At 35.7% G+C, this 11,044-nt stretch overlaps 1 pseudogene; it reads left to right on the top strand.

Moving 5' to 3' along the window:
* Positions 1–584: 584 nt before the first annotated feature.
* On the top strand, positions 585–2,111 carry LOC18600843 (alkane hydroxylase MAH1 pseudogene; annotated as a pseudogene).
* Positions 2,112–11,044: the final 8,933 nt, after the last annotated feature.

Genomic DNA, 11,044 nt, shown 5'->3' with positions numbered 1-11,044 from the left:
TCAAACATCTATGATCATTTCTACCGTTTTAGTTTTACCCAAAATACCTAAAAATCAAAATTTTCAAATAACCACCCACCCAAGCACATCAAAACCATTGCTTGGTGTCTTACAAGTATAAGAAAGATAAATCTGAAAATGCAGAAGAGAGAAATCGAAAGTATAGCAGACGAATGTCGAAGAAAGAAATTGATAAAATTTGAGAGATTGGGATGGTGAGAGAAAAAAATCAGAAATATAAATGGAAAAAAATTGTGATGAATGATTTAATTTATTTGAAATAGTTTCAAGAGTATTTTGTCAAATTATAGTTAAATATGACTAAAAACAGTTAAATTTATTTTGATGATTATTTTTAAAATGTTTTTATTAAGAAAGACTATTCCTCGTAATTTTCTCTTTTTTTAATATGATTAAACAAAGTTAAACGCATATGAACGGGGCAGGGAAAAGGGCAGAGGATTTCCATCCATGGTAATTACAATTAGTTCCCCATATTTTTGTCTTTATGTATACTGCCAGCCATCTCTATAAAGAAGCCTAAGTTAAAAAGTAGAAGCACAAAAGAACAGCTCCCGTCTCCAATGGCACAATTTGAGTCCATCTTCATACTTGCGGCAATTTTTTTTCCTCTATTTCTTTCGTACCTCTATCAAAATAGGAAGTCCCCGCCGATCACCAACTGGCCTATTGTTGGGATGCTGCCAGGGCTTCTCTACAGCGCAAGGAGAATTTTTGCGTTTCTTAACGATTGTGTCAGACAAAGTGGGGGCACTTGCGAGATCAGGGGACCTTGGTTTCCGAGCTTGTATTTCATTATCACGGCTGATCATATGAATGCCAACCACATCTTGTGCAAAAACTTTGATAACTACGGAAAAGGGTCCGATTTCAATGAAATATTTTTCGATTGTTTGGGTGAAGGAATATTTAACTCAAACTCTCATTCATGGAAAAGCCAGCGGAAGGTGATGTTGCTGTTGATGAAAGACGACAAGTTTGTGCTACATTTCCACAGAATCTTGCGTGAAAAACTAGAAAAAAGTTTAATCATAGTCCTGGAGCACTTCATGAAACTTGGCATTGAGGTTGACCTTCAGGATGTACTGCAACGGTTCAGTTACGACGTTGTGTGCATGTTGGCAGTAGGCTTTGATCCAAGTTCTCTTTCAGTAGAATTATCTGAAGTTCCGATCAAAACGGCATTCACTCAAGCAGAAGAGCGTTTGTTGTACAGGCATCTGATGCCTGTGAGATTGTGGAAGTTGCAAAGATGGCTTCAAATTGGAGAGGAGAAAAAGTTGAGCAAAGCTCTAAAAACCGTTGGTACTTTTCTATATCAGTGCATTGCATCAAAACGAGAAAAATTACGATGCAAATTTCTGGCTGAGGAAGATAAATATGACTTCGTAACAGCCTTTATGGTCCAAGAAGAAGGGGAAATGACTAGTGTTGATGGAAAATCTGACAAGTTTCTACGAGACGTTGCAGTAAACATCATGTCAGCAGGGAAAGATACCATAAGTGCGAGCCTTTCTTGGTTTTTCTGGCTTGTTGCAATGAACCCATCCGTAGAAAGCAAGATTCTACAAGAGATGAGAGCTAATTCTCCATCAATCAATGATGAGAAGAATATGTTTTGTAGTGTGGAAGGGCTGAATAGATTCGTTTACCTTGATGCCGTTTTATGTGAAACATTAAGGCTTTATCCAGCAGTACCTATTAACCACAAAACTGCAATTCAACCGGACATCCTTCCAAGCGGTCATCATATTAACCGGAACACAAGGGTCTTGATTAACTTCTATGCAATGGGAAGAATGGAAGAAATATGGGGTGAAGACTGTTTAGAATTCAAACCAGAGAGGTGGATTTCGGAGCGTGGAGATCTTGTACACGTACCATCTCACAAATTCATAGCATTCAATGCAGGGCCCAGGACTTGTATAGGTAGGAAAATAAGCTTCGTTCAGATGAAGTTGGTCGCTATCTCTGTGCTATGGAATTATCAAATTCAAGTGGTTCAAGGCCATCATGTTGCCCCAAGCAATGCCATGGTGCTTCATATGAAGAATGGTTTAAAGGTTAGGATCAAGAAAAGGAGTGCTTGAGGGAGTTACACACAAGGATGAATTCTAGAATAAGCATATAGTTGCTGATCATCATGATGTCAATTAATAACACCACAAATCAGCTGTTACCGTGGTGGTATCTTGATTTAAGAATAATGAATGTACTCAGGCTTTGAGAGTAACGTTTATTAGTCATTAGGCTTAGGCCTATTTCAAATGAATTTTTAATTGTGGAAGCAATTTCTTCACTTTTGCTTCTAATGTTAGCAATTAATGAATCATGAACTTTTATTTCCCCCCATTGCATACGTGCACAGATTTTCCCCCGTCTTGTTGACTTTGCATTCTTCCTTAATTAAGAAGATGTACTCAGAGAAACAAACAAAAGTGATTTATCCACACTCAAAAATGCAATGGGATTTCAGGCTTGAACTCATGATGATTAGCATTTTTGGGGCCCAAGATTTAGCCTCAAAAACATACATTAAGCCCATGCTCAATTTCAATAAATTAGAACTTTTGGGTATATACAATTTTTTAAGAAAAATGGAAAAGGAAATAGTAAAAATATGAAAAAAAAGATATATATATATATATATATATACTTGAATAAACTAGAGTTGGGCTCTCACTTTGTGTCGGAAATATAAAATTAATTAATGAAAGAAATATCCAAAAGATTTTATATATCGATGTATTGACATATTCGATTTACAAATTTATTTACTAACATATATTTTTAAAGAATTATTCTAATATTGGTTAGACTAATAACTTTATAAACAATTTCAAAGTGTTTTTGGAGACTGCAAGCAAATTCAGAGCTCCAAAATATATACATCACCTTTAAAAAAATTACTATATGAGCTATATTAACCTAACTTGCTGTCAAAGGATCATTGTCATCAATTCAACTGACTTTTCGGTCATTATTGTACAACTAAGAATTATAAATATGTTTATATGTATTATTTCATCAAAATAAAAGGAAGAGTTAGGATCCTCCAATTTTCAAATACAACTAAAAGCTAGACAAGTATCAAGGGATCAGATATGCCATGTTTAATCCCAAGTTGGACATGAGCAGTGCCATGTATGAATATATATATATATATATATATATATATATATAAGAGTAAGTTACATCATAGTAAAATTAATTAGATTTTATGTTTTTTATAATTTCACCTATGATAAAATTTTTCAAGAAAAAAAATTTCATGTTCTATAAATATCTTAAAAAATTGATTGTTATATTTAAAAATATATTCGTATCTTCATTAACGAAAATTTTTGATGTCAATTCGATATTTTCATCTATCAATCGGGAATACTATTTTTCTCTCATATATAAAACGATTGAAATTATTAATAAGTTAATTGGTTTCCAATGAAAAATTTTATTAATTTATGATCATACGAAGAAAAAAATAAAAAAACTGAAAAAAAAATCACATAAATTCAAAGCTTGTAACTTTTATTACTATTTCAACAAGTTGGGACCATTTTTAAGGGAGGGAACTTTTGCCTAGTTTTGTTCAATATCTTTATCCATTGCGTAACCTAATGCTTAAGTACATATGGTAGTGAGTCTAATCCAAGTAGGTAAAACATATATCTTTCTTGACAGAAAAAGCTCTTGAAGTTTGAAATTGCATCCGAAGCATGTTAAATTATATAAATTCTAATTTTGATTAAAATTACCATAAAATGTATTAATGCCATCTCCAATCACTTAATAAATTAAAACAAAATAAGTCTGTTTTGAGTTTATATATGATTTCAGATACTAAAATCAAGGAAATCCATAAAGAAATGAAACAACTCTCAAACTTGAATAGTGGTAATAATATTAGGTTTTTGTTGATCTAACAAGCAATCGGATCATGATGCTTCAATTCTCCAAGAAAGAAGAGAAGAAAGGACACGATGTATTGATATTAAGATCCATTTTGATGAAGACGAGAGAAAAACTTTAAATAGTATCCGAATGCAGCTTGGAATTTTGGGTTTTTTTTTTCTCTTAATCTTTGTAAGAACAAAAAAATCTTAGATTTTGCTGTTCTATTGCTTGGTCTTCTATTTTTTTTTAATAGTCTTTGTAGAGAGAGGTAGAGGAAAGGGAGATCGCAATTTACGTTGGAGAAAAGTGATATGCAGAGGGAATGAGAGGAGAGGGAGATTATTTAAGGAAGTGGGGTATTTTATGAAGAGTTGGTGTGTTTTTAAAAACAGTCAGCAAGTCAAATTCATCTTCCTCCATTCGTGATTTGGTTTTTAGTTCCTCTCGTTTCAATGAAATGCATTGGTATCCAAAATTATCAAGGATTTCTAGAGCTTTACTCATTTTTTTCTCCTCTCCAATTTAAAGCCATTTTTGTAACTTCCAAAAACTTATAGGAACCATGTGTCTATATACCAAAACCTCCTCCACGAGTGAATGCCACTTTGCTTGGAACTTCTGGGAATCCAATGGAAAGAGAGCTTGGATCGAAGCCTAACACCAACAAGCATATGTTGTCATAGGTGAACCGTTGAAATACATCTTGAAGATTTACCTCTGCATCAAGTTTCATGAAACGCTCAAGCATTGAAAATAGGCTACTTTCCAACTTCTGCCAAAGGATTTTCTCTACACGCCTTGTAAACTTGCTATTATGCATCAACGACATCCACATCTTCATTTGAGTTTTCCATGAATGCAAGTCTGCATTGATTATTCCTTCCCCCATGTATCCATAAATATTTCCCTACATTCAGAACCTTTCTCAACATAGTTATCAGATTTTTTGCACAAGATGTGATTGATATTCATGGGATCACTAATGATAAAAATGTCTAATCTAGGAAACCTAGGCCCTTAAACTCGAAAGTGCCCCCATGCTGTATCATAATTTTGGTAAAGTGCTTCGTATCTACAGAGTTGTTGCCAACAAGTCCTGGCACCATCCCAATGACGGGCCAATTTGTTACAGTCGGTGAGCGTCTAAGCCCAACCCTAAATTTTTGTAGCTTGAAATACTTAAGCCCAGCAGTAGAACACATAAAGGCATGCAACCTTAAGATTTCATGCTTGTAATTTAATTATGCATGCAAGTAACAATATATATATATATATATATACACCTTGTTTCATATCAGCCAACTACTTTTTTTCATTATGATCAATGTATGTTAATTTTTTTCTAAGAAAAAACAGAGAAGAAAGTAAGGTAACATAAAGGAAAGAACATGATAAGTTAGAGCAATTTAATGCTCTACATAGAGGTTATTAATTTTATTTTACTTATATATTCTCCTACTAAAACATTCAAACTCAAATACTACAATGATTCCTTATAGTACAATAGTTAAATGAAGGGAAAAAATAAATCTTTAAAATAGAGATGTTCATAGGTCAAGTTGGGACGCGTTAAATTCAATTAATACCTTAAAATCCTAAACTTGATCTAACCCAATCCGTCATTGTATGTTAATTATATTATTAAAATATTTTAAATAAGAATGTGTGATTGAACATGTCCTTCTCGGAAGGATGTTTGATTGACTTGCAGTCATGTGGTTGTAAGAAACAAGAGATTACATTTATTAGTTTGGTGATTTTCATTAGAATCGAATAAGAATTTAATTAATGAACTTCAAAAAAAAAAAGCACCTGTATTATGCCGTAAATAAGTGTCATATACTTTTGGTATGTTATGTACCATTACTTCTTTGTACTAAAAACTGAAATCAATGAAAATGAATGTTGTTCTTTTTACTGATGGTTCATGTTCTGTTTTCATTCACCTTTGTATACAGCATCCATAGCCATTGAATGCTTAAAAACTTAAGTCACAATAGGAAGCATTCCAACCACACAGACAGGCCAATTTATTACCAGGTAATTTATGTTTCTATATCTCAAAAGGTTTCTTTGTGTTATCTTCTAAGAGTTACAAGCTGCAATTCTTAATAGATATACACATCCCTGCAGGACTATCTACCATATATCAGTCTCTAGCTTGACAAAGCTTATTCACATATTTCAGCATTACCTTACTTCAAAATTTTTACCATTTTCTATTCTATATAGAATATTCTTGTATAAAGATAGGACAATCAAATAGGTTCCTTATCACCATAATTTTCAATTGTTCGATTTCAACAAACATATGAACCAGCTCAAGCAGATTCATGCGGGAGCCCATGCCGACTTTATGAGAATAGGCCCTGAAAGATGGGCACGTGCCTGTTCACCAGCTAGGCGATACCAAATGATGACATCCAACATTGCGGAATGTGTTAACTCATGCTTGAAGCATGCAAGACAAATGTCAATCACTGTTTTGATCGAGTTCATCAGAGACATGTTCTAGCGTTAGTTCCATGACCGGTATGACGAGGCCGTCAAGGTGACCACGCCCCTCAACCTTTAGGTTGCCAAGCAGTTGAGCAAACAGTTCAATGATGCACATCACTTTGTGGTTAAACCTATCAATTGAGTGGAGTTCGAAGTTAAAGACGGGAAGATGGACAGACTTGTAAACCTATCCACGAAGACGTGTTCATGTTGTGAGTTCCAAACAAGTTTACTGCCATGCAACCATGCCATTGCAACAATAAGGTCAGGATATCTTTATTTCTTATTTGAACCCTAATTGACATAGTATTTACATTGTGCTTGAACATTGAGTTCATTGTATATTTCAGTAAATGCAAACATGAAGCCACTGAATTCTGCGCTGACTACTATAAGACAACCATTTTGGTGAAGGATTATGCGAGGTCCATTCGCCCAATAGGGAATCCTAACGAGTGGGACATCCCCCCTCATGTGAAATAAATTGTCTTCTTGCCACCACCTTGGCAAGGCCAAACGGGAAGACCTAGGAGGAGAAGGATTCCATCGGCTGGTGAAAGCAATCGAGCACAAAGATGTTCGCAATGCAAGAGGTACGACCATAACAGACAGAATTGCCAATCACCATTTGCAGTTCCATCCACAAATTGGCACCATCTCCAAGTCAATCGGCTCCTCTAAGAGTGCACTGACCGAAAGCATGTTCAAGTTGCAGACAAACTGGTCACACACGCAACAACTGTCCAATATGAAGGATAATGTCTTAAAATGTAGGGTGTCTTGTGGATGAAGACAGCTTGTCAGCCTAACTAAATGTGTATATGGATGTGTAGCATAGTTTCCTCTTGTAGATGAGTCTTTATTGTTTTTATTAATTTTGTAGATATATTATTTGATTATTCATTTCATTTTGTCCGTAGTTTGGAACATTGAATAGACTTGCGAAGTCCCTATACTGTTATCCCCTTTCTCACATTTTATTATGACTTGTATTAAATAATTAATTATTTAATTTAATTTCTTTTTATTTCATTTGATTTAACCTTTTATGTTTTTACAATCAAATCTCTTAAGAGATAAAAAATTAATTCATCTAACTTTAGTAGCTTTCTAAATCCTCATATTCAATTTGTTTTTGTAATTTTTTAATTATAACATTTATTTTATCTTATTAATACCTCCATATTAAACTTTAAGCCAATCACTTAACAAAATAATAATAATAATAATATTGTACCAAGGAGTTACTTTAAAGGATGCAAGTGTAGAAAGAGAAAAAATTTTGGACTAATTAAAAACATATGATATGAGATTTAAGATTAAAACACATGACTTGACCAAACAAATTTAAAAAAATTTATGGATTATCCAATCAAATTTCATCTATGAATCATCATAATTAATTTTTATTAAATTAAAATATTTTAAAAATAAAATTAAAATATAAGGACGAAAATTTTTGAAAAATATATTATGCTAAGCTGACACGTTGAGTGCATGCAGATTTCTGTGGTGGCATGATGACTTCTTGCATTATTGTGGGGTGACACAGCATGCCCCATCTTGTGGTGACACGCTGAGTGTAAGCAGATAGTTTACGTGACACGTTGAGTGCATACAAATTTATGTGATGACATGCTGACTTCTTACAGTATTGTGGGGTGACACAGCACACCCCAATTGTGGTGACACACTAAGTGGAACCAGATACTTGGTGTGACAAGCTGACATATTCCAGTTTTCAGGGGTGACATGCCATGCCCCAATTGTGTGACACGCCACGTGGTTGCAGTATTAATTTAAAGGCAGTGTGTTTGAATTGAGAAGTAAAAACTAATGTATAAAATGTACAAATATTAAAATTAATCAAATTAATTGTATATACAAAAAATGTACAGACAAAGGTCGATATGTTCATGGTTCGCTCTCACAACTACTGAAAAAAAATTTCTACAGCGTATTGGTGACTCATATTTGCAATCATATTCTGCTTAACTCTGATCGATTTCGATTGCAAATATCGTCAATATACCATATCATGAACATACCGCAGCTGACACTATCATCCTGTCGATGTACTTTAGCTTTTGGTAAATGAATTTCCAATGGCATTAGCTTCAAAACTAGTGTTTTTCGACGTGTTTTGTTGAAATAACCGGCTTGGTGGCAGATGATTAGCATAATTGTCGTAAGAGGTATCATTTGAGCCACTCGCACTCTGTTATCCTTAGCATCCGAAGTTCTTTTGGAGTCCACAACCTTGATTGTCCACCTCACCAAGTCGATCTTCGCTACCACTCAATGCCCACCCACATTGCAAGGTGTGAGGATGAAATCGACATCTTCCCTTTTTTTTTCGTATGTCGGCTTCTCACCTTCCACATACGCCCATAACTCATCTGAAATTTTCATAGTCGACCGGGCATCTTCAGTTGGAAATAAGGTGTGTAGCATATGGATGGTGTCCTGTGAAGCATGTATACATTAGCTTACACTTAATGTAATAAAAAACTTAATATTTTTAGAATTGAAAATTTTTTAAATAAACTTACGAAGAATATTGTGTCAACCACGCATGCACGGGGTAGTGTACAACTTCAACTTCGACCCTGTCATCTGCTTACAAAGTACGTTGAGGCATGCGCCTATATGTTCACTACTCATTTCTTCTTTGAGATATTCTAATATTGTGAAAAAGTCAGCCCCTTGATCCCTTAAAATCCCTACGTTACATTTGCATATGTAACAGAATGAGTTTGAAAAGCCTTGGTGGATTAATGTTTCATTAAATAACAATATTTGCAATGTTATTTATGAGCTTACCTCTCGCATTCGTCTTTCTTGAAAGCTTCGTACACTTCAACCGTTGTGCTCTTTACATCCCGATGGCTCACTAAGGGGTCAACGTATGGGCTTGCCTTATATTTGCTCACCATTTTCACCCATGCTTACTCAGTTGGGTCTGAAATTTCTGCTGCATGATGATGGACATCAGATGACTTTAGTGACAATAACCGTGAGTCGCTGGCTTCATGAGTGCTATAAGGAAGATGGTCCCCTCCTGCTGCTGCCTCCACTAATGCGTCGGCCTGAGGAAGATCCTCTCTTTCACCCACGATTGAATGAATGTCCCCCTCCCCTCCCACAGATGCATCGATAACCGGATCGGTCTCAGAAATAGGGTTTCCCTCAGCACCAGCAACGTCATCGTGAATGTGCACACTAGGTTCATCATGGTGCCCATCATCAGCATCATCGTGGTCCTCACCAGCACCATGGGATGAAGGACCGGCCTATAGAACGAGACAAATTGAAAAATTCGTTAGCTCATATAATACCAAAAACCATAAACTGAGAACAAATAATAGAACTACACCTACTAAACGTAAACGACCAATATATGAGCGAAGATAGAATAATGTACCTATGATTTCAAACCGTCTAAAATCTGAGCAACAACTTGGTCCTCAAACGTTTGCATCGCCAGAGTCAATCACTGAATTGAAGCCTTCAGCTCCGACATGTCTTTTTTATACCGGTGCATGATTCGTCGTAGCTGACGCTTCGTGACTAATCTGTCATTGACTCTTGTCGAATGGGTCAACTGCAATAACATATATTATTGTGTCATTCAATAATCATATATGGAAGTGTTGAACATTACCCGTTAGAACTTTAATATTCCTCATTGACAGCTGGTTACCATTTTGTGGTTAAGTAGGACCGATTGGTGGTTGAGGAGCTGTGGTCACCTCCCTCAATTGCAATAACAGAAATTAATGTGTTACTCGATAAACATATATGGAAATGTTGAACACAAACTGTTAGAACTGATCTTACCGACTGGTCGTTAACACAGTGCTTTTGAGGAGGACCACTCAGTGGTTAAGGAGCTGTCGTCACATGGTCCAACTGTAAATACAGATATGTTATTCGATAATCACATATGGAATTGTTGAATATAAACCGTTATAACAGTCCTTAATGGCTCCTCGTTAGCACTGTGAGTCTGAGGAGGACCTATTAGTGGTTGTAGAGTTGTCGTCGTATGGTCCAACTGCAAACACATATATGTTATTCAATAATCGCATATGGAATTGTTTAACACAAACCTTTAGAACCGTCCTTACTGGCTCTTCACTGCCATTGCCATGGTTGTCACCTTCCTCCATAAACTCGGAGACTGACAACTAATTGACGACAACAGCAGTGGTGTGCCTCCGCTTGCTTGTACTAGTGGCTCTTTTGTGCTTCAAGTTTCTCTTCTTTTCCCTCGAACCTAAGCCCCAGTCCACCCGATCCTCCATGTGCCCTATTGGCACATATTGGTAGCCCTCAGATAACGGGACATCAATGTCCACAAAATAATCCTGGTTGGCCGTATCTGGGGTGGGTTCCAAAGTCTTCACTGCCCACAACTACAAAATAGGGATTGTGATTAAATTTTTGAGAAAATTATTATACAAATTCACAACAGAAATTAGTAGTTGTTCACTCACCTACTGAGATGACTCTAATATCTCAACTGCCTTGTAGAAGTGTTTTGGCTTCTGGATGCATTACCGTCTGCACATACGTGGGTAGATGTCCTTTGGAGTAGAGGGGGCAACTATCTTTCGCAAGGCCGGAA

Source organism: Theobroma cacao, chromosome 4 (assembly GCF_053813885.1).
Source record: "Theobroma cacao isolate CCN51 chromosome 4, ASM5381388v1, whole genome shotgun sequence".
In the NCBI taxonomy this organism is placed as follows: domain Eukaryota; kingdom Viridiplantae; phylum Streptophyta; class Magnoliopsida; order Malvales; family Malvaceae; genus Theobroma; species Theobroma cacao.
Note: the sequence above shows the minus strand (reverse complement) of the source record. Positions and strands in the feature narration are given on the sequence as shown.